The 19134-nt window shown below is 38.1% G+C and overlaps 1 pseudogene; it reads right to left on the bottom strand.

Moving 5' to 3' along the window:
* Window positions 1-18562: 18562 nt before the first annotated feature.
* Window positions 18563-18662, bottom strand: LOC135274987 (U6 spliceosomal RNA; annotated as a pseudogene).
* Between the last annotated feature and the right edge of the window lie 472 nt (window positions 18663-19134).

Here is a 19134-nt window from a genome sequence, read left to right as displayed (position 1 = left end):
ATGAGACTTAGAGGTTATTTTTGTTAATTTTCTATGAATGTGCAATTGTTCTAGCACCGTTTGTTGAATCATCTTTGCACCTTTGTAAAAATGTGCACCTTTGCACTTTTGTAAAAATCTTAGGCACATATGTGTAGGACTATTTAGGATTCTTTATTCACTTAAGTTTATCTGTGTGGCTATCTTTCCATCTTTGGTACATAGTCTTGATTAATGTAACTATATAATGTCTCAAAATCTAGTAGATTTTTTATTTTTACTTAATTATTTTTCCAAATTTAAGCTATTGTAGTCCCTTTGCCTTTCTGTAAAAATTTTCAGATAAACTTGTCTGCAACTACACAAAATCTTGCTAAGATTCAGAAAACTTTTTAAATTAATACAGATTTATGAGCTACATGTAGTATTTTGCTACATGCACAGAATGTATAATGATCACGTCAGGATATTTAGGATATTGATAACCCTAAGTATTTATCATTTCTATTTGTTGGGAACATTTCAAACTGTTCCTTTTGGCTATTTTGAAATTTACAATACATTGTTATTAACTATAGTCACCTCACTCTGCTATTGAACATTAAAACTTATTCCTTCTATTAACTGTATATTTGTATTCATTAATCTCTTCATTCCCCCACCCACTCCCACACACATATTCTTTCCAACCTCTGGTAACTATCATTCTACTCTACCTCCATGAGATCAGGTTTTTTAGCTTGTACTTATAAGCAAGAACTTGTAATATTTATCTTCCTGTGCCTGGCTTATTTCACTTAACAAAACAATCTCCAGTTTCATTCATGTTGCTGCAAATGACAGGATTTTACTCTTTTTATAAGCAAACAATATAATATTATATGTATGTATATTATATATATATATATAATATTATATATATATATGGCACACTTTCTTTTCCTATTCATTTGCTCATGGACATTTAGGTTGATTCCATACCTTTCCTATCGTGAATATTGTTACAATAAACATGGGGCTCCAGGTACACCTTTGATGTATGGATTTTTGTTTTTGTTTTTTGATTATACCCAGCAATAGTGGGATTGCTGGATTGTACAGTTCTACTTTTCAATTTTTGAGAAATCTCCATACTATTTTCCATAATGACTATATGAATTTACGTCACCCCCCAACAGTGTATAAACATTCCCTTTTCTCCCCATCCTTGCCATCATCTGTGATTTTGTGTCTTTTTTATCACAACCATTCTAACAGGAGTAAGGTGATATCTCATTGTGGTTTTGATTTCCTTATCTCTGATGATTAGTGATGGTGAGCATTTTCTCACATACCTGTTAGCCATTTGTATGTCTTCTTTTGAGAAATGTCCACTCATGTCGTTTGCCCACTTTTTAATGGGATTATTTATTTATTTATTTTGCTATTGTTGAGTTCCTCATATAATCAGGATATTAGTCCCTTGTTCATTGAATAGTTTGCAAATATTTCCCCCATTCAAAAAACTGTCTCTTCATTCTGTTAATTGCTTCCTTTACTGTGCAGAAGCTTTTAGTTTAATATAGTCCAATTTACCTTACTGTGTTATTGTTCCTGTGCTTTTGAGATCTTAGTCATAAAATCTTTGCCAAGGCCAATATCCTGGAGTGTTTCACTTATGTTTTCTTCTAGTAGTTTTATCCGTTTGATTCTTACATTTAAGGTCTTAATCCATTTTGAGTTATAAATGGTGAGAGATAGGAGTATAATTTCATTCCTCTACTTATGTATGTCTAGTTTGCTGGAACCATTTAGGGAAGGGGGTGTTATTTCTCCACTGCATGTTCTTGGCACCTTTTTCAAAAATCAATTGGCTATAAATACATGAATTTATTTATTTCTCTGTTTTGTTCCATTGGTCTGTGTGTCTGTTTGTATACTAATGCCATGCTGTTTAGTTACTATAACCTTGTAATATATTTTGAAGCCATGCAGTGTGATGCCTCTTGCTTTGTTCTTTTTTTTTTCAGTATTTTCTTTTTTATTTAGACTCTTTTTATTGTTTGGTAGTTTTCTGTCATTATAACATTTGAGTACTTTCTCTTTCTTATTTGTATGTTTGTTCCACCAGTGAGTTTTACACTTTCATGTGTGTTCATGAGGATATATATTGTCATTTCACTTCCAGGAATAGAATCCTTAAGCATTTCTTGTAGGGTTGGCCTACTGGTGATAAAGTGTTGGCCTAGTGGTAATGAATTCCCTCAGCTTTTCCTTGTCTGGGAAATACTTTATTTCTCTTTCACTGATGGAGGATAACTTTTTTGGGTATAATATTCTTGTCAAACAGTTGTCTTTCAGCACTTTGAATATGTCATACCATTCTCCCATGGCTGGTAAGGTTTCTGCTGAGAAATGTGCTTCTTGTCTGATGAAAGTTCCCTTATATATGAATAGATGCTAGTCTATTGCTGTTTTCAGGATTCTCTTTGTCTTTAACTTTTGACAATTTGAATATCATGTGTCATGAAGAAAACTCTTTAGGGTTGTATCCATTTGAGAGTTTCTGAGCTTCTTGTATCTGAATGTCTAAATCTCTTGCCAGACTTAGGAAGTTTTCAGCTATTCTTTCATTAAATAGATTTTCTATACCTTTGGCCTTCTTTTAACCTTCTAGAACACTGAAAGTTTGAATATTTGGTGGCTTGTGTCCCATCAAACAGGTCATGTCAAAAGACCTGTCTTCAAGTTCTAAAATCCTTTCTTCTCCTTTAGCTCATCTATTGTTGAAGTTCTCAAATGTATTTCTTATCTTATTCATTTAATTTTTCAGTTCCAGAATTTGTTTCTTTTTTATGATAGCTATCTTTTAGGTGAATTTCTCATTAATATCTTATTGTATACTAAAACACTAATATCTAATTGTATACTAAGATATATTGATATCTTTAGTATACTAAGTATTATAATCCATAAATATGGTAGGTGTCTCTATTTATTTGGACATCAGTTTTTGTTTTGCATATTTTGAAGCTCTGTTGGTTGATGCATACACATTTACAATTACTCTATCTTGTTAGTGGCTTGACCTTTTTACCATTCTGTAAGGTTTCTCTCTTCTCTAGTAATTTTATTTTCTCTGAAGTCTATTTTCTCTGATATTAATATAGCCATTTCTTTTTTCTTTGACTAATATTTACATTATGTATCGTTTTAATCTTTTTTATTTTCAACTTGCCTATGTCATTATATTTGAAATGACTTTCTGATAGACAGCATATAGTTGGGTCATGTTTTCTAATCCATTCTGCCAATCTCTGTCTTTTACTTGGTGTATTTACACCATTTGCATGTGTTGTAGTTCTTTGTATGTTAGAGCCTAAATCTATCAGTTTATTTTTTGTATCTCTTCATCATCTCTGCTTTTCATTATTGTGTTCCTTTTTATGAATTGTTGGTTACTTGAACTTTTTCAAACAATTCAACTTTTATTTATTTATCCTGTTTTTAGTTTAACTTTTTGTGTAGCTTTAAAAATTATTGCTCTAGTGTATTAGTCCATTCTTACATTACTATAAAGGCTTGAAATGTAATTAGCTTATGATCCTGTGGATATATAGGCTTCTGCTTCTGTGGAGGCCTCAGGAAACTTACAATCATGATGGAAGGTGAAGGAGAAGCAAGCACATATTCACTAGCTGGCAGGAGAGAGAGTGCGTGAAGGGGGAAGTGCTACACACTTTCAAACAATCGGATATGAGCACTCAATCACTATCATGAGAAAAGTAAGGGGAAGATCCTTCCTCATAATCCAATCACCTCCCACCAGGTCACCAGGTCTTTCCCCCAACACTGGGGATTATGATTTAACATGAGATTTGGATGGGGACACAGAGCCAAACCATATCATAACTCTCCTGGCCTCTCCCAAATCTCATGTCCTTCTCTCATTTCAAATCACAATCATGCCTTCCCAACAGTTCCCCAAACTCTTAACTCAAAAGTCCAAGTAAGGCAAGTTTCTTCCACCTATGAGCGAGTAAAATAAAAAAACAAGTTAGTTACTTCTGAGATACAGTGAGGGTACTTTGGATAAATGCCCCCACTCCAAAAAAGGGGCTACTGGCTCCATGTAAGTTCAAAACCCAGCAGGGAAGTCATTAACTTTTAAAGCTCCAAAATACTTTGCTTGGGCTCCATGTCTCAAATCCAAGCCACACTGATGCAAGAGGCAGGCCCTCAAGGCCTGGGAAGCTCCAACCCATGGCTCTACAAGAGGTACATCCCCTGCAGCTGCTTTCAAGGACTGGCATTGGATGCCTGCAGCTTTTCCAGGTGCATGGTGCAAGCTGTAAGTGTGTCTACTAATCTGGGGTCTGGAGCATGATGGACCTCTTCTTGAAGCTCCACTAGGCAGTGCCCCAGTAGAGGTTATCCACTAGGCAGTGCCTCAGTAGAGGGCTCCACCCCTGCAGCAGACTTCTTCCTCAACATCCAGGTGTTTCCATATATTGTCTGAAGTCTAGGCAGAGGCTTCCAAACTTCAACTCTTGCCCTCTGCACACCCACAGGCTTAGCACCACATTGAAGCCACCAAGGTTTGGGGCTTATACTCTCTGAAGCAATGTCCCAATCTGCACCTTGGCCACTTTTAGTCACAGCTGGAGCTACAGCAGCCTCTCAAGGCTGCACAAAGCGACTGGGGCCTGGCTACTTCTAACAGGATACTCATATACATGCACAAAGAGATTATCTGAAACCAAAACTTGTATTTAAAAGGGGGAGCCGGGAGCAGTGGCTCACGCCTGTAATCCCAGCACTTTGGGAGGCTGAGGCAGGTGGATCACAAGGTCAAGAGATCGAGACCATCCTGGTCAACATGGTGAAACCCTGTCTCTACTAAAAATACAAAAAATTAGCTGGGCATGGTGGTACGTGCCTGTAATCCCAGCTACTCAGGAGGCTGAGGCAGGAGAATTGCCTGAACCCAGGTGGCAGAGGTTGCTGTGAGCCGAGATTGCACCATTGCACTCCAGCCTGGGTAACAAGAGTGAAACTCCGTCTCAAAAAAGAAAAAAAAAAAAAAGGAAGCAGAGCACAAAAGTTTGAAAAATTTGTAGCCTGACCATGTGGTAGAAAAGAAAACCCCATTTTCTGGGGAGGAATTTATGCCTGGTGCAGAAATATGCATAACCAGAGCCAAACGTTAACAGCCAAGACAATGGGGAAAATGCCTTTAATTCACTTCAAGAGATCTTTGCAGCAGCCTTTCCCATCACAGACCTGGAGGGCTAAGAGGGGAAAATGTTTTTTGGTATAGCCAGGCCTCATCTTGAACGCTTTGCTGCTTACAAATTTCTTCCACTAGATACCCTAAATCATCTTTCTTAAGTTCAAAGTTCCACAGATCTCTAGAACGAGCCACAATACCATCAATCTCTTTCTTTGCTATAAAGTATAGCAGGAGTGATCTTTATTCCTATTCCCAGTCAGCTCCTCATCTGCAACTGAAACTTCCTTAGCCTGGACTTCACTGTCCATATCACTACAGCATTTTGGAGACAGCCATTCAACAAGTCTCTAAGAGGTTTTAAACTTTCCCTCATCTTCCTGTCTTCTTCTGAGCCCTCCAAACTGTTCCAGTCTCTGCCTGTTACCCAGTTCCAAAGCTGCTTCCACATTTTCAGGTATTTTTATAGCAATACCCTCCTTCTATGGTACCAATGTTCTTTATTAGTTTGTTCTCACACTGCTCAGTTTTTCAGCAACCTGAAAAACTGGGTAATTTATAAAGAAAAGAGTTTTAATTAGCTCATGAGCCCTCCTTCTCTGATCCTTTATGGGCTTTCATAACCTAAATGTTTGATCTTTTGTGACAATTTCCACAGGTCTCAGGGGCTCCGTTTATTTTCTCAATTGCTATTTTCTCTGTAGGTTACATTGGGTAATTTTGATTGTTCTATCTTCCAGTTCACTGATTCTCCTCTTTCTGTTCTTTTCTGCCATTGACCTCAACCACTGATATGGTTACTTTAGTTTTTGTACTTTTCATTGCTATAATTCTTATTTTGTTTTTTATATCTTCTATTTATTTACCAAGTTTCCTTTTTTCACCTATTTTAAATATGTTCATAATTTCTCATTAAAATCATGGCTGCTTAAATATCTTCATTAGAAAAATAAACTGTTAGCTATTTCTAACATCTCTGTCATCTCAGTGTTAGCATCTATCAATTGTCCTTTTTCATTTGGTTCAAGATACTTCTAATTACTGATATAAAAAGCATTTTTATTGAAACCTGGATATTTTATATTATGTTCTTAAATGATTTTATTTAAATTTTCTGCTTTATATTGTTCTCTCTGACACCACTCTGTCAAGGGAATGGTTACTGCCATCTTGATACTGCCAGGTAGGAGTAGAAGTACAGGTTCTCCACTTGGTCTCCATGACACTCAAGGCAGAGAGGGCTCCTCACTACTGACAAGTGGAGATGGAAGTTCTATCTCTCCCCATGGCCTCCACTAACATTGGTTTGGGTGAGAGCTCATTTCCAGTGAGAATGAAGGTACTGGCTTGCTATTTGGCCTTTTCTGATGCCACCATGGTGAGGCTATTGGGGTATCTTATTATAGCCTCATGAGAGTGATCATCTAAGCTTCCTATCCAGACTTTGCTGGTATGTTTTTGCTTTGGTGTTTGGGTGGGGTAGAGTGGTTGTTGTCCAAAAGATTTTTGTCTTGCTAGGTTGTCCTGTTTCTGGTCCTTTGGCTAGAGACAGAAAGCTTTTCTTGGAGCTGTTTTATCTGTACGTAGTGGTGCCCCCAGGTTACCAGTTTTTCCAGTTCCAATTAAAGGGCATATAAGATAAAAAGAATATCTAATAAGCTTACCACCATGTCATTCCTCAGGTGCTAAAGCCACCTTTCAGATACATCTTATGTTTGTTTTATATATAACATCCAAGGTACTTAATGTACTTACTTGAGGAAGAACAAAAGCACATTTACTCCATCTTCCCCTGTATCGTGTTCTTTACATTCAAAAATTCTTGAAAATGAGACCTAAGGAGCTTCTGGCATTTATATGAACTCGTTTTACATATATGAACTTGTCTGCATAAGTAAGATGCTAGAGAGGTTGAAAGTTTAGCCCAATTACACAGCTGGTCACTGCTGGATTTGTTGCTAGAAGCCAGGTGACCAGATGTCTAGCCAGAATTCTGTTATTTTTAAGTCACACTCTGAGATATCTCTTCACCACTAGACATGTTTTTGATATGACTAAAACCTCTGTGCTGACCTCGGCAATTCCAATGAAGTCAGACTAAGGTGATCTGACTTCCTGGTACCAAGCTCTAAGCAGCCAAGCCAAGCCAAGGAAAAGCCTGTCTACATTCAGTCTTAGGTGTTCCTGGGGAGAGTTTTGGGTTGGAAGACCTCTGGATGGGGCAAAAAAAGGAATCAATTATTTATTTTTTCAGAACAAGAGCAAAATAGCTTCAATGCCCCATGTGTCTCTACTAGTTCTAAGGGGTTTACCAGTTGGTGATTACTTTAGTGGTCATAGATGCCAAAAGCAGAAAATTCAACAGATCCTTCCAGGCTGGTAGAGATATTAGGCAAACTTTTTTTAATTAAATTTCTGTTGTCTGCTGTGGTTAGAGTTTTCAATATTCTAGCGAAATCATCTTGGCTATTTTCAGGCCAACCACAAGCCCAAACCACAGAAGATGTGGGAAATGTTACAACGGTGTATTTCTCAATAGCCCTTCCTAAAATTAGCAAGGGCTCTTATTGGAGTGAGCATTTAAAATTATTTCTGCATTAATCCAAACAAAATGGCAATGCCAAAACTTTTAAAGATGCAAAGTTGCTGTACCCCAAAGTAGGATTTTCAGAGGATCAAAGAAAAAATACAGATTAGTTGCTCCTTATGTACTTTACGGTTGTTCTGTTTCAGAGAATCACAGAGTTGTAGGGGTCAGGGGAGTCTTTTAACTCCCAACCTAGGGATCAGAAAGCTGATCAACCTTACAGCATTTGCAATGACTCCCCCCAGTTACCATGAGGTGTTAATTTCTTTTTGCCCTTCCCATCCCTCCCTTAGTCCAGCAGATAACTAGCCAATGCCCACAGCTCTTAGTCTAGCAGATAACCAGCCTATGCCCACAGCTCTGAGCAAGGCAAAGGCAGAGCACTTCTGTAGTGGTTTCTGGCATTTTTCTCCTAAGAGATTGGAGAGTGATTCAAAAATAGCAGTGTCTTGACCTGAAACATAAAAAGCAGATTTCCATGCAGCTGGTCCAGGAGCAGTGGTGGGGGTGGGCAGGGAATATGAGGAACAGTTGCCCCTTTGTTCTTTAAACACCAAGAAAGACAAAGGGTGACTGACTGAGGGGTTTTTAGGAGGCACATAGGGTCCTAGGCACCTCAAAAAAGTCCCAGTGTTCCAAATATGGCTTGAAATAACAGAAGTCCTGGACTGGAAGGTTCTTTGTACATCTGGATAGCAAATCATTCTGTTATCCTCTGATTCCAGAGACCTGGTGCCATTTTGGAAGGGATAGTCCTACAAAGGATGGTTGGATGAGGGATTAGCATAGAAATTGCTATTTTAGAGGATGCAGTGGTGCTTGTTACTTCTCTCCTGGATTTGTGGCCCATAGTTTATATCACAAAGGACTTCATGGTATACTCCCATTAATCCTGACAGCATCCCATGATGAGAAAAATTAGATTCATAGAAGTTACATGATTCCCCTGAGGTCCCATGATCAGTTGGCAGAAGAGGGGGACCTGCAACAAAATCAGACACGAACCTACATGTTTTGCGCCACTGAAGTACCTCACTGAGAGGCCCTGAGGTTTTCCCAAGTTGAATCATTACATCTTGGAGAGCTCCATGGACGCAGAGACATGTTCAAGGGACAGGAGCAAAGAAACTCGCTAGGTTTTTCCCTTTGTTCCTTCAAGAAATAGCTGCTTCTCCCAAACCCTGCTCCTTTGTATTGGATGAGAAGAGGAAGGGTGTCTCTTTAAGAATTTGCTCATTGCTTCAGCTCATTTCAACTCATATGCATTTGCATGTGAAAATTACCTTCCTCAGCTCCCAAACTGATGTTTGCATGTGCAAGGAGAGAGGCCCCTTTCTTTGAAGCTTGAGAAGGCACTGGTATAAAAAATAATTATTATTTCCATTCTGATGCTCACCCTCTGGCCTCCTGTACCTCACACATCAGAGTGTGCCAACGAGAAACCACACACCCCAGCAAACATTTATTTTATTTTAAGTATGGGGTCTAAGAGAGAAGCAGGTATTGCTTACCTCAAATTTAGTCTGACAAAACCTATCCCCTGCAACTTAATTTCTCACGTTTTCTTGTTTTTTGTCACTTTCTGATATCAGCAGTAATTTGATTTCATTTTTACAGAACCATTTTACCAAGAGGTGGTAGAATTCGTCTCTTTCTCTGTAGACTGAAATAAAAATAAGACACGAGGTGCAGAAAGAACTTGGCTAAAGTCACTAACACCATAATCTTCTGCCTTATGCAGGTGCAGAAGGCCGCTTCCTCCAGGTGCCAGAACATTCATTCAGGTGAAGCCGCTCTGGACCCCACAAGCTCCTGAGAGGTCCCAGCCTCTGCCTCTCCAACAGCAGGACCCCAGACCCTACCATTTGGCTGAACAGCATCCTGAAGCTTTGTTATTCTCCCTGGTGACTAGCCAACTACTGGCATCCTCCTTTCTAAGACCTGGCTCTCACAACCTGGCTCTCTTGACCCACAAATTGTTCTGGATTTCACCCAGGCAAATAGAAAGGCAGGGACTAATTTGCTAGCACCACCTGCCTATGGTGATGATAACAAGGTTGATGAATCAATCAAGTTAACAGGCCCTCATGTTTGATTTTACAAAAATGGCTTTTAACCATGGTGCTCATTTTCTGATTTAATTCTAACAACAGTCTCTCTGGGTAGACATGGCTAACTCCATTGGAAATAATGGAAAACCAAGCCTTAAAGAGTAATTTTTTTCAAGATTCACAGCCAGTAAGGTGTAAAGACATAATCTTGGCAAACTCCCCTGAGGATGATGTAACTAAGGGAAGCAAGAAGTGTTCACACATTCACTCCACACTCCATGCCCTCCCAAAGCAGGTCCAGAGGGTACTGAAGGCCCCATCTCTCCTCCCAAGCCTCTGAAAATCACAGGGTACCAAAGAAAGGAGAATGAGCAGCTCTAGAGATGGAGACAGCACCAAGGCTAAACAAGGGATCATCTGTTCATCATATCACATATGGCTTCATCGCTTTCCTACCTTCTTTAAACTTCTTCTTTGACCAGAGAGGCTGGGAGCCACAGCCCAGAGGGGTATTTGCCTGGAACAGGGCTCTCAACATCCAGAGCGTGTAGCCAACAGCCCCTTGACAGTGTTAAAATAATTAACTGTGAGGCCATTAGACTAAACCAGCTCCAGCCCCCTGGGTTCCCACATGTGCAAACCAAAACCTAATCAGTGTAAATGGTAAAATTAACCTTAAGCTTAACCACTCAGAAACTTCCAAACAACCTCTCACTAGGGAATTTCCACTAGAATAATCCAAATAAGGCTATGGCTCCACATTAATCAATCAAATGTTTTCTTTGACTCACTTCTATGTTCACCCTGTGAAAGTCTACCCCTCATGCTCTTTCAGCAGAGCCCCCAAATACTTGCAGTCTGAAGCTTGCCCAATTAATGAATCAGTCTGCTCAAATAAACTCTTTAAATTTTAATGTGCCTCAGTTTATCTTTTAAAGAGGAATTGGGAAAGAATTAGTCTCTGCATAGAAGAAATGCTCTTCAACAAGCATGCAACAGCAGCAACCTGTCAGGCCAAAGCACTGTGAGCTGTGTGGGACTCTAGAAACTAAGAGCCGCCCAGAGCATGAGTGATGCTGTGGGTCCCCCTAGAAGCATTTCCAGAGTGGGAGCTTCACTGGATTCTCACTGATTGCCTCTGAGAAGTTTCTTGAGCAGAAACAATAACCCCCAATGAATACATGAAAAAAACTGGGGCTCAGGGAGTTTACATAAATAGGTAGGTAGATATCCTTCTTTCAGTATTCTTCACATGACAGGCATTACAGTGTCTATTTTCATGAATAATCTTTTAATCCTCACAACAGTCCTACGGTGTCCATCTTAAAGAGGAAAAACTCGGAGGTTTGGAAAGATTGTGTGATGTGCCCAAGATCATTACACCAGCAGTGGCGGGGTGATGTCCCACACTCAGGTCTTCTGGGCTTGAATCCAGAGCTTTGTCTACAACTCAACAAAGAACAAACTTTATCCCCAAGCCCCCTAGCAACCCCTAGGTAGTCACTAACACAGCATATATCCTTTATAGGCTTGTCAGAGCCCAATGACATAACATGTTAAGTGGCACATGTGTTTCAAAGAAGGAAACTATGAGTCAGGGTGTAAATTTGGGAAAGCCTATTCCCAGTAAATAAGTGTTTAGGGCCTAGACCTCAGGGAGTTTCCAGGATGGATGATACATAGAAATAGGCAAGGGTGGGAGGTCAGACTTTCCCTAGTTTAATTTTTTCTTGGATTTTTTGGTCCAATTTATGGTAAATTCTGTTTACACACAAGGCCTTCTGAAGTTAATTTTAATCTTTCAAAATAATCTGGAGTTAGAACATGCAGGAGCAACTGCCTTATAAACTGCAGAGGAAGTGGAAAATGATAGCTATAATATAACCATTTCATTCAGCATAATAGGAAATAAAGTGGAATGGGTGATTGAAGCAGATACGGCACAGAGTAAGTACCAAGCATTACTCACACTCTTGAAATGATCACAATTACGTGCATCTCCTCATGTCTAGGGGAAAAATAACCCATGAAAGAAAAGCTGCTGAATGTGAAATGGGGGGAGCAGGAGGTTTATAGGAGGGGAACAGGATTCATTACACTCTCCATCTTAAAGACACAAATCCACCTGACCAAGGGATGTCTGTTCATTAGCTCTAGTGCATCTTGGAATCCCTAGAGAATGATACAGCATCTCACAACTCAGCCATGGGATGAGAGGCTGGTTCAGATCTCTGTCCTGGACAACAGAGCCTGCTATACCCAGACTGGTTAAAGCAGTAATCCTGGAGATGCCAGTGGAAGCTCCCACATGGCCTCCAATTTCTTTACTCTTTATACTCAAAATAGGGATGACTGTTATCTAAATGAGGTTTCTTCTTGGAAGAGGCAGCATCTACTTTGAGTGTGGCTGGTGTGAAGGTTTAGATTTTCCAATCCACTCAATGCTTCCCACTTTGCAGGTAGAGGTCACAATCCCTCCCTGAAACTTCCTACAAGCCCTACCCTCATGCAGTCACTGTAAAGTGCAGCACCACTATAGTCTGGTCAAGAAAGGGCTGTTTGGAGACAACTGCTATATTGCATGTATGGTTGCATAAGGGAAGTCTCTAAATTTCCAGCAGTCCTAACCTTTAGAGTCCTCCACTTCCAAAAGGCTCTCTGGTTCAACTCATTTGAGATGCATTCCCAGGTCCAACCTCCTCCTGGGGACTCAGTGCATGCAAGCATTGTAAATGCTCTGAGAAGTCACAAAGTACATAAATCCACTCCTCTTGCAAACTTCTTTTGATTTGAGTGTCCCCTCATCAATTTTGCAGAAGATGGTGAGCTAATTTATTGAGAGGATGGGACTCATTTCCATGCTGGTGGAAGAGTCAAATTAAAAAAAGCTCTGCTCCCCATTATAGGTCTTTGTGTTGCAGAGATGGTTCTTCCCTTGTGTCTAAGGTCAAGTTTAAATATCTTTGCATTTAAAAAAATTAACTGGCAAAAGAACTAGAATGGGGCTATAGAGTTTGAAGAAGGTAGACTTAAGCATCTGGCCCTAATGAGAAGAGATTTTTCAAACAAAAGAGGCCTCTAGCTTGGACTTTGGAGTTTCTGTCTTGAGAAGGGGCAGTCTCTGAGTGAGGGGATGGTGGACATACAGGGATAGGCCCTGTGCATCTGCAGCTAGAACTCAGGAAAGACTTAATTGGACAAGTCTGGTAGGAGATGGGGAAGCTACCCTCCTACTACACACAAACACATACCATCACCACCATCACAAGGGGCTATGCTGGCTTAGAAACTGAGCATGGCAGTATAATTTAGTGTACACCAATTACAGAGAGTCCTCCTCAAGCGTTCCAATATGTGTCAGTTTCCTACAAGCTTCCAATGATGGGTGAGTAGGAGGACAATGCCCCTTAGATAATTGTGCTTAAGTTTTCTACCCCACAAGTGCATGGTAGTTCAGTCAGATTTAATTAGATTTGCAGAAACTGAGTAATAAGACTTTCCTTACACTTGAGTCTCAGAAGTCACACATACCAACACTCTGTAGAACTTGTTTTCTGCATATTACTTATTAGGAAATGCTTGAGAGGTCTGATTTTGTACCTTCCCCCAAATCTTTACCTCCTTTCCTTCCTTCTGTAAATAAGTTGGTGAAAGATGTTGTTCTTGTAATTAAACCAACAGGACCTCAAACAGAGCTGAATGTCAACATTCTTTCAAACAGCTGGACCAAAAGGAAAAACCTCATTTGGCCTTCTTCATTTCACATTTTGGAATATCTGGATATTTGACCTCTCACACAGACAGCCAGATTTTCTTCTATTAATTTCTGCACTACTTTGACCCGAAGGAAAAATTTTGAATTTATTCACCACCACCACCACCCCCATTTTATAAAAGTAAATTACCATGAATTCAGTTTTGAAAGTAATCTTAGGATTATTTTAAGTCTTGGAAAAAAATGTTCATGATATATTGATAAGCAAAATGTAAGTCACCAAACAGAATGCTCCACATATGTAGTCATGTTCTATGAAGTAGCTGCCAACACTGAATTAGCAAATATTGAACCACTGCTCCTAAAGGAAACAGAGGGTTAGGTTCCTTTGAGCCTCTGGTCACAATATTTTGGTTAACTGATCAATATATAATCTTGTTTCTTGTGTTTCTGCTTAAAGAAGCCTTGTTTAGTATACATTATTGCCTCACTAACTGGAACTCACTACTTACAGCACTGTAACTTACTTATACCTGAAGGAAACTTACCTAATACACATGACTCTCTGTGCAGTACACTACACCCATCCTGAGTGCAGGAACACTAGAGAGCACTTAAGCACTACTTTTGGGGGCCATTTCAAATGGCAAGATCACCAGCAAAAATACAGAAATACAAAAGATGTGGCATTAAACAGACCACGAAAAGCACATTTGCTACAGTATGAGATCTGCAATAGTAAGACAGAGCTTCTCTGTATTCAGCCTCACCTGGGAATGTGTCCCTCAGGGAACTCAAACGTTTCACCACTCTGCACCTATCTGTGAATGACCATGACAATGGCATAAGTATTGATTTGAGGGTTACAAATAAATTTCAATAAGTGAATTTGCAAATTCAGAATCTACAAATAATGAGAAACAACAGTACTATTTTTATAATCATAAAGAATGTTATTAAACTTTAAAAAAAATCTTAGCCCCCATGGGATGACAAAAATAGTAATTGTCGTATATTGGCCATGTACTTAGTGTGTTCTAAGCAGCACAATCCAAATGAAAACAATTGGATTTTCCCTTCTGATTTTACCCTTTTCTATTGATCCTGTAGCTATCACAAGAAACAAATATGGCCCCATTTTCTTTTGCCATAAATGTATGATTATAAGAAGATAATCCCCCATTTTCCCAATGTGAAAATTTTAATATAGCATCCTTAAATAATTCAAATAAGCTTGTAATATTTTACATCAAGTAGCCAAACAATTTAGTTGCAGGTAGATAATTTAAACTTTACATATCACAGAATAAGGTGTTATTTTTAAAAGATTGCTTTTTTTTGTTCTCCAAATATTTCATAACTGAATTTTATTCAAACTGCTCATATGTTTTATCATCCATTCCTTCAGCATCCCTGGAACCAGATTTTTAACCATTACATGCCATTTTGAATTTATGTCCACTTCTCTTCTAAGTTGCTATACACACTTTAAATCTGTAAATGGCACAATCACTAATTTTTATCACAAGCTTCAAGTATCCATTGGCATAACATTAGGATAATGTTTTCCCTCAATTCTCTTGTGCAATCTGACAAACTATTTCTTTTTAATGTGTCCTTCAGAAGCTAATTTACAATTAATGACACTTGAAAAGCTGAGGTCTTCTTGCTGAGGATAATTACCACTCAAGTATTAATATTCTCTCCCACTCTTCCTCTCTCATTCTTCCTGGCGACCTATAAGAGTATTTTAAACTAGAATTGATAGAGATCAATTAAGTCTAAGTGTATCTTCCTTACACAATTCATATTGTTCAAAATAAAACAATTAAGAGACTGTCCTATAATAGAAGAGAATTTGTAAGGATTTGAATATTGGGCAACTACTTTCTTTCAGAAGAATAATTTGAGGGAGGGGAGGAGGGAAATTTTTCTTACATCTGGCACATATTATAATTTTATTCCAAGAAACTAACAAAGCCTCCCCATGGGCCATGGGCCTCTCCCAGAAAGTCTGACCTCCTATTTCCCAAAGCTTGATAAACCACGCCTTTGTCTGTATATCTTGTGGTGAGGAAAAGCTAGCAGGGAATTAGTACACAGGGTGATGGAACTGGATATTAGATTTTTGTCAGATAATAGTCTGCAGATATTTTCTCATTCTGCAGGTTGTCTCTCTACTCTATTGACAGTTTATTTTGCTGTGCAAAAGCTCTTTAGTTTATCAGGGCCCACTAGTCAATTTTTGGTTTTGTTGCAATTGTTTTTGAGGACTTAGTCAAAAAATTATTTGCAAGGCTATGTGCTGAATGGTATTTCCTGGGTTTCCTTCTAGGATTTTTATTGTTTGAAGTCTTACATTTAAATCCTTGATTCATCCTGAGTTAATTTTTGTATGTGGTGATAGGTAGAGGTCCAATTTTATTCTTTATGGTTCCATATGAATTTTATAATAGTTTTTTTCTAATTCTGTGAAAAATGACATTGGTAGTTTAATCATTCTGAATCTGTAGATAGCTTTGGGAAGTATCACCATTTTAACAATATTAATTCTTCCAATCTACAAGCATGAAATGTTTTCCCATTTGTTTGGGTCATCTCTGATTCTTTCAGCAGTGTTTTGTAGTTCTTTTTGTAGATAACTTTCACCTTCTTGGTTAGATGTATTCTTTGGTATTTTATTTTTTGTGGCTATTGTAAAAGAGATTGGGTTCTTAACTTAGCTCTCAGCTTGAATGTTATAGATGGATAGAAATGCTACCAATTTTTGTACATTGACATTGTATCCTGAAACCTTGATGAAGTCATTTATCAGGTCAAGGAACCTTTTGGATGAGTCTGTAGGGTTTTCTAAGTACAGAATTGTATCATCAGCAAAGAGAGATGATTTGACATCTTATTTTTCCTATTTGAATGTCTTTCATTTATTTCTCTTTCCTGATTGCTCTGGCTAGGACTTCCAGTACTATGTCAATTAGAAGTGGTGAGAATGGACATCTGTGGTTTATTTTTGTTCTTATTAAAGGGAGTGCATCCAGCTTTTGCCTGTTCAGGATGATGTTGGCTATGGGTTTGTCATAGATGGCTCTTATTATTTTGAGAGATGTTTCTTCAATGCCAAGTTTGTTGAGGGTTTTATCATGAAGGGATGTTGGATTTTGTCAAAAGTTTTCTCTGTGTCTATTGAGATGATCATATGATTTTTGTTTTTAATTCTCTTTAAGTTGTGAGTCATATATAGATTTTCATATGTTGAACCAACCTTGCATCCCAGGAAGAAAGCCTACTTGATTGTGATTAAATAACCTTTTGGTGGATTTGGTTTGCTAGTATTTTGTTGAGGATTTATGCAGGTATGTGCATCAGGAATATTGGCCTGTGGTTTTCTTTTTTCATTGTTTCTTTGCCAGGTTTTGGTATCAGGGTGATGTGGGCTTCATACAATCAGTAAGGGAGGAGTTCCTCCTCCTCGATTTCTTGGAATAATTTCTGAAGATTTGGTACCAGCAATGCTCTGTATATCTGATAGAATACAGCTGTGAATCTGTCTGGTTTAGGGCTTTTTGTGCTTCACTTCTTTTTAACTGATTCAATTTTGGAACCTGATATTGGTCTGTTAGGGGTTTTAATTCTTCCTGATTCAATCTTGGGAAGTTGTGTGTTTCCAGGAATTTGTCCATTTCTCTACATTTTCTAGTTTGTACGCATAGATGTGTTCATAATAGTCTCTGAGGACCTTTTGTATTTCTCTGGAATTGATTATAATATCACCTTTGTCACCTCTGTGCTTACTTGGTTTTTGCAGTCTATCAAGCTTGTTTATTTTTTCAAACAGCCAACTTTCGGTTTTATGAATCTTTTGTATGGATTTTGCTGTCTCAGTTTCATTCAGTTCTGCTCTGATTTCATTTATTTATTTTCTTCTGCTAGCTTTGGGGTTGGTTTGTTCTTGCTTTTTAAGTTACTCTAGGTGTGATGTTAGAGTGTTAATCTGAGATCTTTCTAACTGCTTGATGTAGGCTTTCAGAGCTATAAACTTTCCTCTTAACACTTCTTTTGTTGTATCCAGAGAATTTGCTGCGTCATGTTTCTGTTCTCACTTATTTCAAATACTGTTTTAGTTTCTACTGTAATTTTGTTGTTTACCCAGAAGTCATCCAGGAGGAAGTTGTTTAATTTCTTGTAATTGTGTGGTTTTGAGAGATCTTCTTGGTCTCTTCCTGATATTGATTTCTACTTTTATTCCACTGTGGTCCAAAAGTATGGTTGGTATGATTCTGATTGTTTTTGAATTTATTTAAACATTTTATGGCTGAACTTGTGGTTGATCTTAGAGTATGCTTTATGTGCAAACAAGAAGAATGTATATTCTGTAGTTGATGGATGGAGTGGTCTGTAGATATCTATTAAGCCAATTAGTCAAGCGTCAAATTTAAGTCTAGTATTTTTTTGTTAGTTTTTTGCCTCAGTGATGTGTTGAACACCATCAGTGGGGTGTTGAAGTCTCCCACTATTATTGTGTGGATTATATAAGACTTTTCATTTGTGTGGAAGTAATTGCTTTATGAATCTGGGTGCTTCAATTGGGTATTTAGGATAATTAAGTCTTGTTGAATTGAACCCTTTGTCATTACATAATACCCTTCTTTGTTTCTTTTTTACTGTTGTTAAAGTCTATTTTATCTGATATGAGAATAATGATCCCTGATCTTTTTTCTTTTCCATTTGTGATAGATCTCTCTCTACCCTTTTAGTGTGAGCCTATGGGCATTGTTACAAATGAGATAGGTCTCTTGAAGACGGCAGATGAAGGATCTTATCTTTTTTTAGCCAACTTTCCACTGTGTACCTTTTAAGGGAAGGATTTAGGCCATTTACATTCAAGGTTAATATTGATGTGTGAGGTTTTGATCTTATTGTGAAGCTGTTAGCTGGTTACTTTGTAGTTTTATTGTGTAATTGCTTTTTAGGGTCTATGGACTACATACTTAAGTTTGTTTTTGTGAAAATCTGTTTTTTAAAAAAATATGGAATGCTGCATGAATTTGTCATCCTTGTACAGGGGCCATGCTAATCTCTGTATTGTTCCAATGGCCAAAAAATTTAAATGGCCAAAAAATTACTGTATGAACAGGCTCTCTTAAAGAAGAGATTCATATGGCAAATAAACCTATATAAAGATGCTCGATGTTGTGAGGAAAATAAAAATCAAAACCACAAGGAGATACCACTATATACATATTAGAATGGCGAATTTTTTTAAGTGACAATACTTAGAGCTGGTGAACATATGAAGCAACTGGAACTCTCCTAAATAGTACTTAGTATTGGTAGGGATGCAAAATGGTGCAGCTACTTTAGATAAGAGTTTGGTAGTTTTTCTAAAAGTAAACCTCCACCTGCCATGTGACCCAGCAATCCCACTCCTATGTATTTACTCCAGAAAAGTGAAAATACACATTTGCACAAAGATCTGTATGTTAATGTTCATACAACTTGATTTGGAATTGCCAAAAATTAAAAATGACCCAAATGTTCCCCAACTGGTGAATGAATAAACACATTTTGATATATCCATGCATTAAAATGTTAC

This window comes from Aotus nancymaae, unplaced genomic scaffold (genome assembly GCF_030222135.1).
Source record: "Aotus nancymaae isolate 86718 unplaced genomic scaffold, 86718_ANA_hifiasm-v0.15.2.pri h1tg000014l, whole genome shotgun sequence".
Taxonomy (NCBI): domain Eukaryota; kingdom Metazoa; phylum Chordata; class Mammalia; order Primates; family Aotidae; genus Aotus; species Aotus nancymaae.
Note: the sequence above shows the minus strand (reverse complement) of the source record. Positions and strands in the feature narration are given on the sequence as shown.